Genomic DNA, 8,902 nt, shown 5'->3' with positions numbered 1-8,902 from the left:
TTTCTTGGCGAATTGTTGTGTTAGCTAAGCAACATTACGTGAATCGTTAAAACATGTGGGTTTTGTTTTTTAAAGTATTCCCCGCTTAACGAATTAAGATTTCTATGCAAAACAACGTGTGTTAACCCCATGTACAAAAACAGTACATGTAGTACATGCTTGAAAGTGCAGAGTGCTGTTGCGTCCAAAGAATTGAGTATTTCAGTAATTATGTCGACAGGTGATAAACACACATACAAACACGCGCACGCATTAACAAATCATAGAGAAACAAGCAAACAATTCGCAGAACAAACGTATATTAATGTGTGTGCATGCGTGAACGCGTGCATTCGTTTGCTTGACTAACTGACAATGTCAATCACGCTTTTAGAAGAGAACCGCTGATTTCAACGTGGTATGGCTTTTACGCGGTCTTATGAGCCTTCTGTAAGACGGGCAGCGTTCGGCCTGTAACAAAACAGACCATCCAATAAACACCAGCGAAGATTTCATTGACGCGGCGGTCAAGTGTTTTGAGTGGAGTGGGCGGAGCTTTGGGTTTATCACATGACCATTTGGGCCAATGGATGAATGTATTTAGTATGTGCGCTACTTTACTGGCGGACCACGAAGCTCGAAGAAGGTGTCAACTTGATTTCTTCATGCAATAAATCGTTGGCAGAAAAAAATGTTGCCCTTGGTGGAACGGGAGCCGCTCAGAAGAGGCGTGATAGAACTTGTGCGCGGTTCATGCATACACAACAATCATTTTTCTTTCAAGGTTTTATTTAACACTATGTGTTCGTAAAAACCGTTGCTCAACAACAAACATAAATTAATTAATATTTTTCATCCTATACATGCCGCTACAGAAGCACACAGGGAGAGGTAGACGCGGCGAGTCGTGTCGTCTGTGAGGTAACGATCGTGTCAAATCATAGTATCTGTTAACGACGCGCCGAACCAAGGTCAGGGGGTGGAGACAGGGGTAAAGAAGAAAAAATATGTGTATTCAGATTCATTCTTCTTTCAGTTGATCAGCTTACTTGACTTCTATTTCCCGAAAGTTTTTTTTGTTTTGTGCGCAAAATTATCGATTGTTGTCGTTGTGGTATAGTTGGTTGTCGATATTTTTTCTTCTCAACATCACTGGCTTGATTTGTTTAATGATATATGTAGCAGGCAGCACACGTCTGTTTCAGAAATCGTTTGAACGTCTGAATTCTGTTATGATACAACAATATAGATGATATACAACTTTTACATGAGAGAAGAAAGTCAAACATTATCTACCTAGAACATGTTGTCTTGTTAAGTTAGCATGCGTATTTTGTGTTCTATGCTATTCCTACTCATGCAGATGTCGAGTGCATTTGAGGTAGAAAAATAACAACAACCGGCAGTTTTGTCGCGACATTTCTCGCAATAATGTTTTGGTAAAGTTTACTTCCTCGTCCGGATTTTCATATGTAATTTTCCATGATGTTCGACCTGCAGCCGACTGCGAATTACTCTTAAATGTTTTGAAAGTTGCAACGCAAGTAAGCGTTTCTATCTTTCCATGAACTTTTGTTGTTGTAGTATATCATTATGACATATCTGGGCCCCGGCCGAGATTCGAACCCGCGACCCTAGGATCACAAGTCCACAACCTGAGCTACCCGGGCTCCCTTGAAGCCAATCGGTGTGTTTGAATCTTTAGTCCGATCGTGCAATCAAACCTGTCCAATGAAAGCTTGTCCACCACTTTGTCTATAACGACCACACGAAATATATATATATATATTTTTTAACATATTGTAAAGTTTTGACTAAATGTTTTAACTTAGATGGGGAATCGTGACTAGGGTTGTGGTGTAGGGCCTACGTAGTACGTGTCTGTGGGTCTGTGGGTCTGTGTGTATGTATGTGTAGAGCCATTCAGAGAAAACTACTGGACTACTGGAGGATACGTTTCTTTGATGACGTAATATCTGGCATTTTGTACAAGTTTTGGTGGCACTGTCACACCCTCATATTTGGATTCATTTGATTAAAATTCTGTAAAAGTAACTTTCGACAAAATCCGGACAACAGGATTGCATTTCAGGATTAAAGCTTGCAAATTATTTTTTGAGTTTGGCCATTAAAAGTCAGAAAATTGTATTTAAAAATAAAATGTGATGAATCGATCCAAAAAGATGTAATCTTATTCTTGATCATTTTCTGATTCCATAAACAAATCTATGTGTATCGATTGAACACTGGATTTCCCTTCTTTGAGCTATGTGACGTCAGAGGCCGACAAAACGTCTGTTTAGGCGGCCAGCCGAGACTACAAAATAGTGCATGTTTGTGTGCGTTCAGTCATAAAAACTACAAGAAATTCTACCCAGATACATACATTTTATTTGTATTTTTTTACCAAAATATGACAATTTACACATATCTCGACAGTCGTTCACCTCGACCGCTAGCGCGGTCTCGGAGGAACACTGACTGTTTCGATCTGTGTAAAATGTCCTATTTTGGTCAAAAATACATACAACGTTTAATGTCCTGTTTGGATTAAAACAAGCTCGAAAAAAAATTAATATACAATAGAAAAAGCACAATTTCATAAGAAGCGCTTTACACTACTGCGCTATACTGGCTTTCTGTGGCGTGAACGCGATAGCGGTCGCCGTCAGGTATGAAATCGACACAGGTATTGAGTTTTGTCTTCGTATTGTCTTTCATAATGTGAGTTCGAAGGGTTGACTGAATGTATTAATTTCGTCTACGCGACATGTTTTAAGATATTGCTTACTTGTCAACTGCGATCACATGTCTAAACGGACTGCGGCTGCCAGTTTCGGCCCAAACTAACGTTCACAACCTGTCTTTCACAACCTTTAAAATCATGTTTGTTTTAAATTTATTTTTTTTAATTACATTGTACTATCTCTACATCACCAATACATAACATTCATACACTACCATCTCGCTATACCGACTGCTAAACGTATCAGACGGACGGGACGGCTCTCAGTTAGCCGAATGCAATCACGTTGTCTTCTGCGCTTGAGTGCACCCCATACACACCTCTTGACATACTCTTGACATACTCTTGAAAGCGATAAGACACCACCCGAGTAGCCAACGGCGGCTTTCTTTAATTGCGATAACAACTCGGGTAGACAGTTTCAAACTGTCGTTAAAGACAGGTCCAACTACACTTACTTTTAAGATGTTACATTATGGAGGTCAAAATGGCCAATTTTCTGTAGTTTTTTTTGGAACAATCTATCCTGTTATTGTATTAAAAAAAGAAGCTTTAATTTTTCGGCACTATATTTGATTATGATGGACTCAGTGGAACTCATTCTGATAAGCATCGCTCCACGGCTATTGCCAGTTGTCTCTCTGACCGGACGCTACAGTCCTACGCGAATCTATATAAAAAAAAAAGAATACAGAGTTATCTCCCATATGTTTTTTCGCGAGCACTGATCTAAATTTGAGATCAGTGTTCGCGAGACGAAAATGATTGCAGATTGGCCGACTTCGACAGTGATCTCCGTTCTGTTCTTCACAGTTATGATAAAGACATCGTTCTAAGGTCAAAACAAGTCGAAATTTTGGGACTGCTGCCGGAAGGAGACCGTAATATATGGTTTCATCTCTGTCAACTGGTTACAGAAAAAATCGTCTGCTCCAGTGAGCGCCGAAACCAAACGGTTGATTATCACGTGACACTTTTGTCATATTTAGAATTGTTTGCACAGTAAATACAGCCGCGAAAAATAGCTCGCTTGAAACTGTCTTACATTTCAATTCCTTCGTAATTTTAAAATGACAAAACACCATGAAAAATCATTATCGACGATCGCGAATCTGCTTATATCAATAATACATTACAAAAAACTCTAAATATGCACACACACACACACAAATCGGTTTCCTTGCCAGACAAGGAATCTCAAGGCATCCTGTCAGGGAGAGAATGACCTGAACTCCTTTTGACCTGAGTTCAAGATGAGTGGAACTGTCCTAACATTCTCAGAGAATTATTTTCAAAGTTTATGTTTGTTTTAAACATTAATATGTGAAAACAGAATTAAGGTAGGTGATCAGCGATGCTGTCAAAACTACTCACATTACGTCATATATGGCTGGTTTTTAGTGTTGATATTTTTGTTTCGAGCGACAGATTGACTGATTTGTTTCATATCGCTTAACCGGTATTTATTGTGGGTTTTTTTAAACATTTTTTATTAGGTGTTTTTTGTGTTTGTTGTTGTTGTTGTTGTTGTAAGCACGCTGCTGGATTACACACACACACACATACACACACGGCTGAGTCTGCAGGTGACCCGTCTGCAGTTTTACTAGATATTGCTCGTCGTCGGCGTGTGCTCTTTCAGTAGATATTTTTATCTTTCTTTGCATCCACATTGTGACACAGTGAAGCCGTCCACGCTGGGTGGTGGGGGTGGTTTGGACTCGATAGATAAAATATTACGATTTTTAGCATAAAGAAAACAAATCCGAATTTTTGAGCGATGGGACAATAAAATAATGAAAATAATTAAATAAATCTAATTGATCCCTTGACTTTGGGGTAGCGCAACTCTGTTGCTACTAGCTTTCTTCTGGGAGAATGCGACCCGAATTTCCCAGCGACGGGAAAATACATTAATGACAAAAACATCTTATAGATCCCTTGACTTCGGGGTATCGCGACTTTGTTGCTGCTAGCTTTTCTCTGCGAGGAAGCGCCCGAATTTCCCAGCGATGGGACAATAAAGTAATGAGAGAAAAAAAATCTAATATATCCCTTGACTTTGGGGTAGTGCGACTCGGTTGCTGATAGCTTTTCACTGGGAGGAAGCGACCCGAATTTCCCAGCGAATAGACAATAAAGTAATGAAAAACAACAATCTAATATATCCCTTGACTTTGAGGTAGCGTGTCTCTGTTGCTGCTAGCTTTCCACAGGGAGGAAACGCCCCGAATTTCCCAGTGATTGGACAATGAAGTAAAGAAGAAACAAGTCGCGTAAGGCGAATATACAATATTTAGTCAAGTAGCTGTCGAACTCACAGAATGAAACTGAACGCAATGCCATTTTTCAGCAAGACCGTATACTCGTAGCATCGTCAGTCCACCGCTCATGGCAAAGGCAGTGAAATTGACAAGAAGAGCGGGGTAGTAGTTGCGCTAAGAAGGATAGCACGCTTTTCTGTACCTCTCTTTGTTTTAACTTTCTGAGCGTGTTTTTAATCCAAACATATCATATCTATATGTTTTTGGAATCAGGAACCGACAAGGAATAAGATGAAAGTGTTTTTAAATTGATTTGGACAATTTAATTTGATAATAATTTTTATATATTTAATTTTCAGAGCTTGTTTTTTAATCCGAATATAACATATTTATATGTTTTTGGAATCAGCAAATGATGGAGAATAAGATAAACGTAAATTTGGATCGTTTTATAAATTTTTATTTTTTTTTACAATTTTCCGATTTTTAATGACCAAAGTCATTAATTAATTTTAAGCCACCAAGCTGAAATGCAATACCGAACCCCGAGCTTCGTCGAAGATTACTTGACCAAAATTTGAACCAATTTGGTTGAAAAAATGAGGGCGTGACAGTGCCGCCTCAACTTTCACGAAAAGCCGGATATGACGTCATCAAAGACATTTATCAAAAAAATGAAAAAAACGTTCGGGGATTTCATACCCAGGAACTCTCATGTCAAATTTCATAAAGATCGGTCCAGTAGTTTAGTCTGAATCGCTCTACACACACACACACACACACACACACACACACACACACACACACACACACGCACGCACGCACATACACCACGACCCTCGTTTCGATTCCCCCTCGATGTTAAAATATTTAGTCAAAACTTGACTAAATATAAAAACATCTGATAGATCCCCTGATTTGGAGGAAGCGCGACTTTGTTCCTGCTAGCCTTCCATTGGGGGGAATTGACCCGAATATCCCAGCGATGGGACAAAAAAGTAATGAAATAAGAATCAAAACATTTAATAGATCCCTTGACTTAATTTGGAGATGACAAGAAAATATCGGGCGTATTTACGTGATTTGTAAATCGCGGGGCGATTGTTTTACATTTTTACGAATCACGGGTTAACACGCTCGCATATTACGTCTTCTATGCTATTCCTTCTGATTCTTTCTTTATTTGGTGTTTAACGTCGTTTTCAACCACGAAGGTTATATCGCGACGGGATTCCTTCTGATGCAGGTGTCGATCGCATTTACGATCAAAAACAGGAGTTTTTGCGTCAATTACTAAGGGCATTATGCCAAAAAGCGCTGTATGTCAGCAAGGACTTGTTAGTTTGCTTTGAAACTTTCCGAATATTTTGCCTACATACTACATGTAAGCTACTACGGGTAGTACATAGACAAATTGAACGAAATGACATAGGAATTAATGCCTTAATTTGGGTGCGTAATTTGTCGCAATAATTTGTTGCCGAAGGATTTTAATAGATATGCGCGGAGCGGAATGTATATGGCCTTTCTGATTCCTTATTGAAAACATTTAATAGATCCCTTGACTTTGGAGATGACAAGAAAATATCCGGCGCATTTACGTGATTTGTAAATCGCGGGGCGATTGTTTTACATTTTTACAAATCACGGATTCACACGCTCGCATATTTTGTGTTCTATGCTATTCCTTCTGATGCAGGTGTCGATCGTATGTGCGGTCAAAAACGGGAGTTTTTTGCGTTAATTACGAGGGGCATTATGCGAAAAAGCGCTGTATGTCAGCAAGGACTTGTTAGTTTGCTTTGAAACTTTCCGACTATTTTGACTACATACTACATGTACTACGGGTAGTAGCATAGACAAATTGAACAAAATGACATGGGAATTAATGCCTTAATTCGGGTGCGTAATTTGTCGCAATACTTTGTTGGTGAAGTTTGTTTAATTCAACTGGTAAAAGTAGCACAAATGGTAAACATTATTTAGTGTGTGTTATTCATGTGTTATTTTTGTAAAAGAGTAATTCATTCAGTGTTCACAACAGGTGTTTTAAAAATGTGTTTAAAAGTGGAATGTTTACAGTATATACAACAACTTATTCGGAACGATAACCTCGATAAGATCAAACGAATTATGTATTGTTTGCTTGTCATGTGGGTAATCCTTACACGTAACAAACAACAAACAAACCACAAGGTAGTCCACATCGTATGGCCCAGAGAGGTAATAAAAGCTCGGAAAAAATCAGACACTCAGCGAGCTACTTCTGTTCTCCGACAGGGCCTATTTCTCCCACATGAAAGTTAGCTGCAACAGAGTCGCGCTACCCCAAAGTCAAGGAATATATTAGATTTTTCTCTCTCATTACTTTATTGTCCCATCCCAAGGTAGTCCACATCTTATGGCCCAGAGAGGTAATAAAATCTCGGGAAAAAAATCAGACAGTCAGCGAGCTACTTCTGTTCCCTGACATATGGCCCATCATGGCCTATTGCCTATTTTCGCGGATAGGTGTGATATTGTGAGAGACGGACTGAATGACACTTGACTTAAAGTGTGAAGCGACTAGAACACCAAAAGCGTTTCTGCTTCAAGACAGGCCTTCGCACTTAGGCTGTGTCTGTGACGAGCTGGAAACATAAGTTAAATCAAAGCGTGAAATGTGTTCGATGTATTTTTGATTTCTTCAACATTAATTTTGTTTAAATTGCAGTTTGGGTATAACCGTGGTCCCTCTTATATACTGATAATGGTAATAGTAATCATAAACAAGTCGCGTAAGGCGAAAATACAATATTTAGTCAAGTAGCTGTCGAACTCACAGAATGAAACTAAACGCAATGCCATTTTTCAGCAAGACCGTATACTCGTAGCATCGTCACTCCACCGCTCATGGCAAAGGCAGTGAAATTGACAAGAAGAGCGGGGTAGGAGTAGCGCTGAGAAGGATAGCACGCTTTTCTGTACCTCTCTTTGTTTTAACTTTCTGAGCGTGTTTTTAATCCAAACATATCATATCTATATGTTTTTGGAATCAGGAACCGACAAGGAATAAGATGAGAGTATTTTTAATTTGATTTGGACAATTTAATTTTGATAATAATTTTTATATATTTATTTTTCAGAGCTTGTTTTTAATCCGAATATAACATATTTATATGTTTTTGGAATCAGCAAATGATGGAGAATAAGATGAACGTTAATTTGGATCGTTTTATACATTTTTATTTTTTTTTACAATTTTCCGATTTTTAATGACCAAAGTCATTAATTAATTTTTAAGCCACCAAGCTGAAATGCAATACCGAAGTCCGGGCTTCGTCGAAGATTACTTGACCAAAATTTGAACCAATTTGGTTGAAAAATGAGGGCGTGACAGTGCCGCCTCAACTTTCACAAAAAGCCGGATATGACGTCATCAAAGACATTTATCAAAAAAATGAAAAAAACGTTCGGGGATTTCATACCCAGGAACTCTCATGTCAAATTTCATAAAGATCGGTCCAGTAGTTTAGTCTGAATCGCTCTACACACACACACACATGCACACACGCACATACACCACGACCCTCGTTTCGATTCCCCCTCGATGTTAAAATATTTAGTCAAAACTTGACTAAATATAAAAAGATAAAACAATAATAAAGTTTTGTTATGTATTGCAAATCCTGACATGGTTCTGGGCGTTTCACAAAATTAATGTGTTAACAAAATTACAAAGCAATGTACATAATGAACATTTTAAAACAAAACCATTTTCTCCCTATAAAAATCAACTAGTACTGTGGCATCAGCATTAACAGGGAAAACAAATCTGAAAATTATTAAAAGCACAATCACCTACAAGATGCACATTATAATACATTATTTATCCAGAATCTATCATAATATTGATTGTTTGTTATTATGTGTT

The sequence above is a fragment of the Littorina saxatilis genome, unplaced genomic scaffold (assembly GCF_037325665.1).
Source record: "Littorina saxatilis isolate snail1 unplaced genomic scaffold, US_GU_Lsax_2.0 scaffold_179, whole genome shotgun sequence".
Taxonomy (NCBI): domain Eukaryota; kingdom Metazoa; phylum Mollusca; class Gastropoda; order Littorinimorpha; family Littorinidae; genus Littorina; species Littorina saxatilis.
This window is presented reverse-complemented; position numbering follows the sequence as displayed.